General features: G+C 34.9%; 1 protein-coding gene across 1 annotated transcript in view; it reads right to left on the bottom strand.

The window, feature by feature from the left end:
• The window catches only part of LOC115218637 (M protein, serotype 5-like), a 943546-nt gene that overhangs the window by 19306 nt on the left and 911222 nt on the right, over positions 1-13018 (bottom strand). The window lies entirely within an intron of this gene.

The following is a 13018-nucleotide window of genomic DNA, read 5'->3' on the forward strand; positions in this document are numbered from 1 at the left end:
GGTGATAACTATGGACAACTGCTTCGAAACCTCCAGCTTCTATACCCAGGTTATAAATTCATGATAATGTCAATAATAATTGGTGCCCTTTGTTTTGTGAATAAATATCTAACTGATAATTACTCTTTACTCTTTCACTTGTTTCAGTCATTTGACTGCGGCAATGCTGGAGCTCCGCCTTTAGTCGAGCAAATCGACCCCAGCACTTAGTCTGTAAGCCTAGTATTTATTCTATCGTACTCTTTTGCCGAACCGCTAAGTTACGGGGATGTAAATACACCAGTATCGGTTGTCAAGCGATGTTGGGGGAGGGGGGTTGACAAACACAGACACGCAAACATATACACACACACATGCATACATACATACATACATGCATATATAATATATATAATATATATATATTATATATATATATGTATATGTATAATATATATATATATATATATATATATATATATATATTATATATATATATATATAGGCGCAGGAGTGGCTGTGTGGTAAGTAGCTTGCTAACCAACCACATGGTTCCGGTTCAGTCCCACTGCGTGGCACCTTGGGCAAGTGTCTTCTGCTATAGCCCCGGGCCGACCAATACCTTGTGAGTGGATTTGGTAGACGGAAACTGAAAGAAGCCTGTCGTATATATGTATATATATATATGTATGTGTGTGTGTTTGTGTGTCCCCCTAGCATTGCTTGACAACCGATGCTGGTGTGTTTACGTCCCCGTCACTTAGCGGTTCGGCAAAAGAGACCGATAGAATAAGTACTGGGCTTACAAAGATAAGTCCCGGGGTCGATTTGCTCGACTAAAGGCGGTGCTCCAGCATGGCCGCAGTCAAATGACTGAAACAAGTTAAAGAGTAAAGAGAAAGAGTATATATATATATATATATATATATATATATATAGATATATATATATATATAGATGATGTGTGTGTGTGCGTGTGTGTGTGTGGAGGCGCAATGGCTCAGTGGTTAGGGAAGCGGACTCGCAGTCGTGGGATCGTGGTTTCGATTCCCAGACCGGGCGTTGTGAGTGTTTATTGAGCGAAAACACCTAAAGCTCCACGAGGCTCCGGCAGGGGGTGGTGGTGATCCCTGCTGTACTCTTTCGCCACAACTTTCTCTCACTCTTTCTTCTGTTGGCCTGCTCGCTTAGCCAGCGAGGTGGCGTATTGAAGGCTAAAACAATGCGAAGCGCATTGTGACCACCGATGTGTAGCAACATCTAATAGACTGGTCCGTCACGAAAAGAAAAAGCATATATACATATGTATTTCCAAGGAATTTAATGCGCTTGGCTTAGATTTTCCTTTGGGGCTGGCCAGATCGGAGTAATCTCAAGATTAATCAGCCGAAATTGCAAGGATGATCCGGTGTTTAACTGAAGATTGAAGGCTTCGAATCTCCCGTCCGTGTTTTTTGTATCGTCTAAATGTTTTGCGTTCTTGTCCCAGTTTGTATTTTTTTACATATATATATATATATATATATATACATACATATATACGACAGGCTTCTTTCAGCTTCCGTTTACCAAATCTACTCACAAGGCTTTGGTCGGCCCAAGACTGTAGTAGAAGACACTCTCCCTAGGTGCCACGCAGTGGGACTGAACCCGGAACCATATGGTTCGTAAGGAAGCTACTTACCACACACCCACTCCTACACCTACAATCTGTATAAGCTAGGATTTTCAGAAAACAGAAATTGACCAAGTCGCACATTACAAATAAAATCTGTAAACAGAACATTAAAAGTGAGCAAGATTTTCTCTATTTTTAGAATATGAATTTGTATTTGTTATCAACATTCCAACAATGGAGCTTTGTATCATTGTTATAAACCAGCTCCTTCCTCAGAGGAAGAATTCAAATTAAAACAAGAGAATATACACACCCCCACACACACACACACACATACATACATACATACATGCACGCACGCTCACAGACACAGACACACACACACATACATACATACATACATACAGACAGACAGACAGACAGACAGGTAGAGCACCAGTTTTCCGGCACTCTTGGTTTCCCCATCTATTAGAATTCTTCATTTTGCCGGGTTAACGGAAGGCATGTAACAATAATTCCAGGCATATACCTAGCAGACTGCCGCAACATTATTAACTTCTAAACCTTTGGGACACACCTTTGTTTATTCGCAAGAAACATTCTTCCAACCCTTCAGCTACAAGAATTTGAATGAAAATGTTAATCTAATGCCTCCTGTTAACTACTGGATCCCCATCGGACTCTCTCCTGAAAAGTAATTCTGAAAGGTATATATTTATCGTTTCCTCTTTCATACAGAGACGATAATCTCTGCAATGGCTGTAAATCTTCTATTAACTTTTTGCTTTGCAGAGAGAGGGCCCTCTGGAAGTTACGTTAGCAAGTGGTGTTGCATTTAGTTTTAAACATTTTTATCTTCACATTGTTATAAGTTTGGTACAGGAAGTGTGTTTCCGATTTCATATGTTACGAGGAAATATACTACAATAGGCATTGGAGTGGCTGTGTGGTAAGTAGCTTGCTTACGAACCACGTGGTTCCGGGTTCAGTCCCACTGCGTGGCACCTTGGGCAAGTGTCTTCTACTATCGCTTCGGGCCGACCAAAGCCTTGTGAGTGGATTTGGAAGACAGAAACTGAAAGAAGCTCGTCGTATATATATGAGTGTGTGTGTGTGTGTGTGTGTGTGTGTGTGCGTGCGTGTGTGCGTATGTGTGTCTGTGTGTGTGTGTGTGTGTGTGTGTGTTTGTGTGTCTGTGTTTGTCCCCCAACGCCGCTTGACAACCGATGCTGGTGTGTTTACGTCCCCGTAACTTAGCTGTTCGGCAAAAGACCGATAGAATAAGTACTAGGCTTACAAAGAATAAGTCCAGGGGTCGATTTGCTCGACTAAAGGCGTGTACAGCGTGGCCACAGTCAAATGACTGAAACAAGTAAAAGAGTAAAAGAGTAAATGTGTGTTGTGAACGCTTGGTGGCGAAAGAGTTATTAGTAAGGATTTCAAATTTTGGCACAAGGCCAGCAATTTCGGGAGCTGGAGTAAATCGATTGCGTTGACCCCAGTTCCCAGCTGGTACTTTATCTATCGACCCCGAGAGGATGAAAGGCAAAGTCGACCTCGAAAGGAATTTGAACTCAGAACGTGAAGGCGGACGAAATACCGGTAAGCATGTTTCCGCCACCTTGCCACCTTGAAAGAGTTGTTGATATTGGTCACAGCAAATTTAAGAATATTCACATAATTTGTCCGAATTAAAAGCGGTAGAGAAGCATCCGCTGCCGGGAAATTGACTTCGTATTTTCTTTATATAATTTTAAAATCATTTTATTAAATGCCTTCTTAAATTGAAATGTCTTAGATTTACTTCTGTGCTATTTCCATCTCCATCTATATTTTTACATTTTCTACTTGACCTTTTTTCCATATATATATATATATATGGAAAAAAAAAGTCAAGATAGCAAATGCTAAAATAATTTTATAAAAAACATTTCAGTACCGTTTTCAGTCATTGAGACTTTTTCAACTGTAAGTATGGAAAACAATTAAATTTTGGAAAAATTAAAAGAAAAGTTTTTCTGAAAGAATATTTGCATAGTATTCAAATACAAGGGGCATTAAAAATTTGGTATATACTCAAAATATTCAAAGAAGTTTATCCTTCTGTTAAAATTTCATTCTTAATAATCTTCTTGATTAACCTAAATTTTAACTTTATACAATAAGACAATATTGTTTGAAATGATCTTTAGAAATTATTTGATTTATCTCTTTCTTAAATGGCTCTACCCTCCTAATCTTAGTATTTATAAGGCCCTTTATATAAATAACCCTTCTAAACAAGTACCACTAAGAAACTATAAATATCATGTAGGGAGTAACAATATTAAATTCTTAAACCTATAATATAACCCTTAGTTTCTAAAAAAAGATTAGTGTAAAATATGATTGTTCCATAACTTAAATATTCCTTTAGCCGATACCAGACATCAGTCTTTTATTGACATTAACTAAATAAATAAATATATAATTTTTAGTCTAATATATTTTGAATTACTATACTTTTTCTCAAAATCTTCTCTATTGGTGTTAATAAGCTACACATACTTTGCCATAGTATTAGTAATTAAGCCATTTTATTTCCTTTTCTATGGTGTTCTGCTCAACTTGATTATTTTATATTCTTTATCATTTTATAATTAGCCGTTATTTATTTATAAAATTAATCTAATTTTTGTATCTCTATAAATTCATATTTAGCTTATATAAAACTATACTGGTATATTCACTACTTATAAAAAAATACTGCTTAGGTTAAAATTCTATTAAATATATAATTAGCATGTTCCTTTACCCCAATAATCCTTTATTAATACCAGTATATAACAATTAATTAATATTCACAGATACCATCTGATGAGTTAGTATTTAAGTATACAATATGTATAATATTAAACTATTTCTGGATAATTTCTTTTCCTCCTTCTATTATGGTAAAGTATTCATAAATTTCTATCCTTTTGTTATAATATTCTTCTTAATAATCCTTTGGATAACCCTAAACTTTATCTGTATATAATATAGCAACATTGTTTAAAATATTAAGTTTAGTACCACATGATAAGACTTTCCCTGTTTCATTATCAATAGTCTGCTAGTGGGCGACCCCTTTAATTATCAGCTAATATCTTGTTTTTAAGTTTTCCCTTACTAAACCTCATGATATTGCTTATAATAAATCTTGATTTTTTATGACTATACCAACTAGAATGTCTGTCTATTACCTCAGCCCTACTCCTAACAGATACTGCTCTCTGTTCTCTCGGCCTTAGATATACAAGTGATTTGATAAACTAGTCTATAAATTAAAACTGACCACATAAAGACAAAAAATCAGTGACAAGCAGTCTTCTTGATAATTTTAGTAACTTTTATGCTGAAGTAGAAACAACATTACGGAGATGTACTTGCATAGCAAGTGATTTGATCTGAGATCGTGTGCTAAAACGAAAACAATTGCAGCGTGGAAGGTGTTTGTAAGTCATTTAAGAAACACCTTCCACGCTGCAATTGTTAGAGACAACATGTTCTTTGTCTATCCATAACTTCTTGGAGATTTTAGGTGTAATTAAACTAATGTGTCCATCTGTTCTAACTTAATTAAATTCTATGTCAAAAGCTGAAGATTGCTCTACATTTTAAATTGATGTAATGATTGAATTGTTCAATTAAATGGAGTTGCATGAAACGATCGTACTGCATAACCTCTGGATATCCTTGTTGCTTATTTTAACATATATATATAACGTTTTTATTTCTCTTTCCCTTTCAGAATTACAACTATTAGTGGTTTGGAGTTTAACTGCTCTTTCTAGTGAGTCAGATGTCCTATTATGGCCATCTCTTATGTGTTTAAATATATATATATATATATATATAATATATATATATATATATATAATATATATATATATATATATATATATATGAGAGTTAACCACTATGTGGATAACTCTAGTGCTAAAAATAGCCCCGATAGTATAGCCACAGTATAGTATAGTTGGAAACATCTTTTTCTGTGGCTATACTATCGGGGCTATTTTTAGCACTAGAGTTATCCACATAGTGGTAACTCTCTAATAATTTATGTATAAATTTGTATTTTCTCCGTAATTTTTTGTGCTAAGCCACTCGGTGTTAAATTAATGGTATTATTAAATTAATATAAATTTTTCACCCTCATTTATAAATATATATATATATATATATATAGATCCAACCCCACCATTTATTGATCTATATATATATATATAGATCCAACCCCACCATTTATTGATCTATATATATATATATATATAGATCCAACCCCACCATTTATTGATCTATATATATATATATATATATATATATATATGTACGTATGTATGCATGCATGGTGTAAGTAAATATATGTGCAGGGGTGATAATACATATGGACACACGTATGTATGACTTTGTGTATATACGTGTATTTGTATGCGTTATATATATGTATATGTGTACGTGTGTGTGTATGTATGTATTATATATGTATATACATATATGTGTGTAGATAATATATATATATATTATATATATATATATAATTATATATATATATATAATTTAATAAATAAAATATACGCATACATACATTTATGTACGTACCTATATCTACATGCATATATACATGCATATATATATGTATATATATATATATATATATATATATATATATATATAATATATATATTAATAAATGAAATAAACATATGCATATATATAAACATATATGTACGTACCTACCTCTACATGTACATATACACGCATATATGAGTACAGGACACCAAAAAGACGTCGAACACAATGAGAAACGAAAACATAGACACAAACCAAAGGAACTGGACATTTTTTAAACAACAAAAAAATAGAGTACAGGACAATTAACACAAAGAAAAAAACCCTTCTTCAGTCGCTATGGTTTCATCTACTCTACCTTTCGGAGGTGAAAGCGAGACGTATCTTCGACAAGAAACTTTCCTTCCCGTAAAAAGCAAATCAATTAAAATTCTGAGATCTTTTCGCAGAGGGGTAAAAAATGGTAACAAAAACAGGACAGTAACGACAGTACAAATTATAAACAGTAAAAGATTGGACAAGGAAAAACAAGATAAGGTGGGCTGTTAACGCCGAACGAAAAAAAGGAATTCCGAACGCGGATTTTTTTATGAACGACAAGCGGAGCTAAAAGAATTGTCGTCCATACCTTGAGAGGGCCAGGCCAGAAAGACAGCAGCGGAAGTCTCGTCGCGGGTCAACGACGGGAGGGGAGAGGAGGAGCAAGAGAAAGGGAGAGAAGAAGGGGAATGGCTGCGAGGAAACCATGAAGAATGAAGAGGGGGAGAGAGAGAGTGAAGAATGAGAGAGAGGAAGAGACAAGTTAAGTAGAGGAAAAGGAAATCAAAGAATGAAGGCTGAGAAAGGGATGGGACAGAAAGGTTAAGAGTGCGCATCAAAGTTAATATCAAGAACAAAACTTGATATAAAGAACAATCTTACTTAAAAGGGATGCGTGCGTTTCGTCATATAATATATTAATAATAAAATAATATATATATATATAATCTATATATATATATATATATTTTATTTATTATATATAAATAAATATATATATAAATGAGTACAGGACACCACAAATAGATGTGAAACTCAACGAGAAACGAAAACATAAAAACAAACCTTTCCTTGTTTTTACCCCTCTGAAAAGGAATTTTATTTAATTCTTTTGCAGGAAGAATTAGTTCGACGGGTCGTGTTCTGTCCTTACCTTCGAAACACGCATGGAGTCGAACCAAGGACAGCTGATGAAGGGGAATATTCCTTGTATTGTTTGTCTTGTACTCTGTTTTTTCGTTGTTAAAAAAAGTCCGTTTCCATGTTTGTTTTTATGTTTTCGTTTCTCGTTGAGTTCTACGTCTATTTGTGGTGTCCTGTACTCATTTATATATATATATATATATATATATATATATATATATATATATATATATATATATATATGCATGTATATATACATGTAGATGTAGGTACGTACATATATGTATGTATGCATATATTTTATTTATTAAACTATTGTTTGACTGAGCGCCTTCGCGTCGTTTCGGTTCTTTTCTTTTCTCCAAGTAAGTTTATATATACATATATATATATATATATATATATATATATATATATATATATATATATATATATATATATATATATATATATATATATATAATATTAATTCGAGACAAAACCACTATTTTGCAAAACAAACAGGAAAGACTTAATCATACATAAAAATTTTTATGTATTGATTAAGTCTTTCCTTGTTTGTTTTGCAAATAGTGGTTTTGTCTCGAATTAATATTATATAATATTTTACTATAAAATTGGATTTAATCCTAAATCTGATTTTTTCCCTGTAAATTTGGATTTATTCCCTAATATTATTATTATTATTATATATATATATATATATATATATATATATATATATATATATATAAATAATAAATAAATAAAATATATGCATATATACATACATATATGTACGTACCTACCTCTACATGTATATATACATGCATATATGGGTACAGGACACCAAAAAAACGTCGAACACAATGAGAAACGAAAACATAAACACAAAACCAAGGAAATAGACATTTTTTTAAAACAACACGCATACCTGTCTCTGTGTGTGTATGTGTGTGCGTGTGTCTAGGTATACACCTGCATACATTTATGCGTGTGTGAGTCAGCATGCATGCATTTATGTATGCAAGAATTTATATATACAAAAATAGATACAAATGAGCGTGTATATGCGTGAAAGCGTGTAACATACTAGAGTTTGTATGCGTATATATGTGTTGACGTATGTACATATCTATATACATGTGTAGACACGTATGTGTGTATACATCTTCACAGATACATATTCTTTATTTCGTCTACTACTCACCACTAACCTGTTCTTTAAGTAACTTGACTTATATTCTTCAGTCTTCATTCCACCTCAATTTTAATACCCTTACCCTCCCTCTACACTTTCTAGGCCTATCCCTTAAGCTCTGTCACAGCATACTCTCTTTTTCTGTTTACCCTCTCATCTCTTTACCCTCTCATCTCTTTACTCTCTCATCTCTTTACCCTCTCATCTCTTTACCCTCTCATCTCTTTATCCTCTCATCTCTTTATTCTCTCATCTCTTACTCTCTCTCCCCCTCACCTCTCCATTCCGTCAATCATTTTATCCTGACCATAAGCTAACACACCTCTTTCTTCATTTGTTTATCATCTCTCTCCCCCTTTTTTCTCCGGTTTTTGATTTGCCCTTAGAAACACATTCCCAACTTTTAAGTCACTTAAAAAAAAACCTCGATCGAATAACACCGTTTACAAGACTCTATGCTTGGGATGACCAATTATAAACACCATTGGAACTCACACAGAACGTATAGGAAACTTATATATACACCATTCTGCTTAAATAATGGAACTGCAAATACAATATCCTTACGTATCTCACGTCTGTTTTCATTCCTCCACTTCACTCTGTATTTCATATCTTCGCTATAATAACTATTACTTAAACATTTTCTCGCACCATCTCTAATGAAGCGATATAGAAAATATCCCAGAAACAGCTGTAAGACCTTCGCTTTATAAATGTTCTGAAAACTATTCACAGCCTTGGATTTTTTTATCTCATTCTGTTAATTTATATGTGTGTGTGTGTTTGTGCGTGTGTAAGTATTTATGTATGTATGTAAGCATTGTATGTATGTATGTATGTATGTATGTATGTATGTATGTATGTATGTATGTATGTATGTGCGTGTGGGTGTTAAAAAACTATCTTGTTTATATAGATTATCGCCAGCATCCATGAGTGTGGAATACTATCCAATTTCTTTCGGTAATCAATCCAAGCCATGCTAAGTTTTGTTTTCTTCCCTCTCACTGTCGTCTCTGATAGCTCAGTTCTTCAGCAGTTATTCTTTAACCCTTCCTGGTACCATGTTTGGTTATGTATTATTGTACTCCAGAAGTGTAACCAATTTGTTGTGCTACATAGATACATACATTCATATATATATATATACCTGCTTACACATACACACACGCGCGTGTGCTTGTATGTGTAAGCATGTATGTATATGAATGTGAGGACTCAACATAAAGCTTAAACAATTATCAATAAGAGTGTGCAGGATGAAATTCTTTTAAAAAGACGAACGCTTCTTCCCCGAGAACAAGGTATTGGAATCAATCACTAAAAGATTCTACGTTAACAAAGGAATTAGCAAAAGAAACATAACGCCGGAAGATGTGCCTATATCAATGGAAATCCAAGCACGTTGAAAGGGAAAAATGAAACCAAAACATTTAATGGAACAAAAGATCGCAAGGGATCAAAGAGAAAGAAAACGTATATAACACGGCAACCACAGCCCATCTTAGCGGGCACGGAACTATCAACACAATAACAGCTGCAAGATGTTTGAAAGCCTAAACACTAAACCGCTATCAACGAGTAGCAGCATTCAATGAAGTGACAAGCAGGCTAGTATTAACACTTGCTTCGATGGTAGAGGGGAAAATCATACTTATATTCCAAAATATAAATACCGAAGTGTCTAAAAGGTATAGACTTTTAAACTACTTGGGAACACAATATAGAGCCTCTTTCATCTATGTAATACAACAAACTAGTTACACTTCTGGAGTAGAATGTTGGCATCCTTTTGTCTCAGGAGACAATGCGCATAAACTAATCAAGTCTGGTTTTTACATTTCATGTCCTCTCCAGTTTCCTCTCCAGTTTTGCGTAGGCCTGGGCTAGATGTAAGAAAATCCTGGGTAGCCCAATAGTCAGGATTCCTCTCTCGACCTTACTGACGTAGTAGTCCAAAGGAGTGCAGAGCATTGCGTTTGGCACCAGCTTGGTTGCAGGAGCTGCCGGAAGAGTGTTGAGACGAACAATAAACCGCCTACAGCGCTCCACTCCGGATATCTTTGAAGGTTGTCTCCTTTCCGTAACCCTGGATGGAGGCCTATACCGGGTACTGTCAGCCGGAGCCAGCTGAGCCCGGGACTCGTGTCAGGCAAGGTCGTCACACACTGAAATAGTGAAGAAAATCGCTACCCACTACCTAGTGGAGTACAATAATACATAACCAAATATGGTACCAGGAAGGGTGTAAAGACGACAGTTAGAGTAAAGAAAATAAAACTTAGCATGGCTTGGATTGATTACCGAAAGGAATTGGATAGCATTCCATACTCATGGATGCTGACGATAATCTATATAAAGATGACAGTTTTAACATTAATGAAATTCGTCAGGCATGTCATGATGACATAGAAACGCCGTTTCAAGGCAAAGGCGATGCGATTAAAAATCATCCGTCTACACATAATAAGAAGACTCTTCTACGGGTGCTCCCTATCCTCTCCTACGCTTTTGCGTAGCACTAACCCCCTTAGAAGAATTGCTGAACGAAACTAACATGTGGTATAGATGATAAAGAAGCTTTCAACCGTCTCCTTTACATGAGTAACTTAAAGATATTTACAAAGGATAGTATCAAGATGTAAAGCCTGTTAAAAATTGTGCTCGAATTCAACCGAAAGGTAAGCATGAATATGGTATTAGACAAATCCCCATGCCCGCTATAGTGAGAAGTAAATCAATTAGAAATGAGAATATTAAATCAGACCGAAGAGATCAAAATCGGAGAATTAGATCAAAATTTGTCATACAAATAGTTAAAACTCTTCGAATTTGATAGAATAGAACGGAAATGAAGGGGAAAATTATCAGCGACTAACTCAATTACCAGTTAGATTTTCGAGATAAACAAACTAGCAACTAAATGAATAGCAAAGCTTGCACAGAAAAAACAGGAAATAAGCGATAGCGCTCCGAAGTCACAATCTCAAAGCTGATAGCAATAGACGGCACCTACATTACACACAAAAAAGAGCAGATCCGATGCGCATAGAAAATAACTACAACATAACAATAGTATGATTAGAACGATAATGCACAAGGTAAAAAGTGATATCCATAAGAAAAGGAATCTTTCAAGGAGATTCATTACCCTTCTTTATTCTTTTGAGCAACGCTGATTCCATTAATAAAACTGTTGAAAAAAAAAAGAAAGAAAGAAAAGCAAACTTTATATTGTTTGATTTTCAAACAGATATTCACGTCAGCAGGGCAGCTGATCTCTTCGACAGTACATTCTTCTTCCCTTCTCCAAAGAACAATATCTGACTCGTTACGTTTACACTTGATAGGTGTTTTCATGGGAATGTTCCACCAATATTCCTTGTGTTGGTGTTTATGTACGTGTTCAGTAACAGAGAGTCTTTGTTTTGCAAATGGCACTGTGTATTTTTTTTTTTTGTTTTTTGGATAAGGTCGTGTAGCATAGGGACGTAGTTCGTTGATGACATTTTTGAATAGCTACAAATCACATATGAGATGTCGCCCACAGAAATCGACCAATTTAAGGAAACGACGAAGTGCTGAAAAGAAACCAACTACACTGTAAGGCGGCGAGCTAGCAGAAACGTTAGCACGCCGGGTGAAATGCTTAGCAGTATTTTGTCTGCTGCTACGTTCTGAGTTCAAATTCCGCCGAGGTCGACTTTACCTTTTATCCTTTCGGGGTCGATTAAATAAGTACCAGTTACGCACTGGGGTTGATGTAATCGACTTAATCCGTTTATCTGCCCTTGTTTGTCCCCTCTGTGTTTAGCCCCTTGTGGGCAATAAAGAAATAAGATACTAACTACATTGAAGTAATATATTTAGACAAGAACAAAATAACTGGAAGGTTAGAAAAACAAAACAAAATCAGAATGGATTTCAAGAATATATTTAAGGAAACACGGAGAAGAACTAGTGCATGGCTCGATGCCAGAGTTATTACCGACAATGATTTAAATCTTTGGGTAAAACCATAAACAGAAGTTCGAAGGTCTGATTCTAAAGGTACGGGACCAATACTTAATCACAAACAACTACAATAATAAAATACAGGAAGATGCTAACATCAAATGCAGAGTGTAGGTAGTGCAGTGAGAGAGTTGATCAAATTATCTCTGGTTGCCTTGTCATTGGCTTGGCCGAATATGGACGGAGACACGATTGAGTACGTAGGAATGTAGACTGGGCAATATGCCAATACTTAGATGCGAAAACAGTCAAGAAATGGCATAAAATAATTATCATAGAACACTACACAACAACGACTTAGCCACAATCATATGGGGGAAAAAAAACTATCAAAACTGACAAGGGGATCAAGGCGGATATAATAACAATCAAAAAGTGGAGAAAAACACACGCTCACTGACAGACATCAATATCTCCTCTGATGAGAAAGAAGAAAAAAACATTGC

Source organism: Octopus sinensis, linkage group LG1 (genome assembly GCF_006345805.1).
Source record: "Octopus sinensis linkage group LG1, ASM634580v1, whole genome shotgun sequence".
NCBI classification, from domain to species: Eukaryota; Metazoa; Mollusca; class Cephalopoda; order Octopoda; family Octopodidae; genus Octopus; species Octopus sinensis.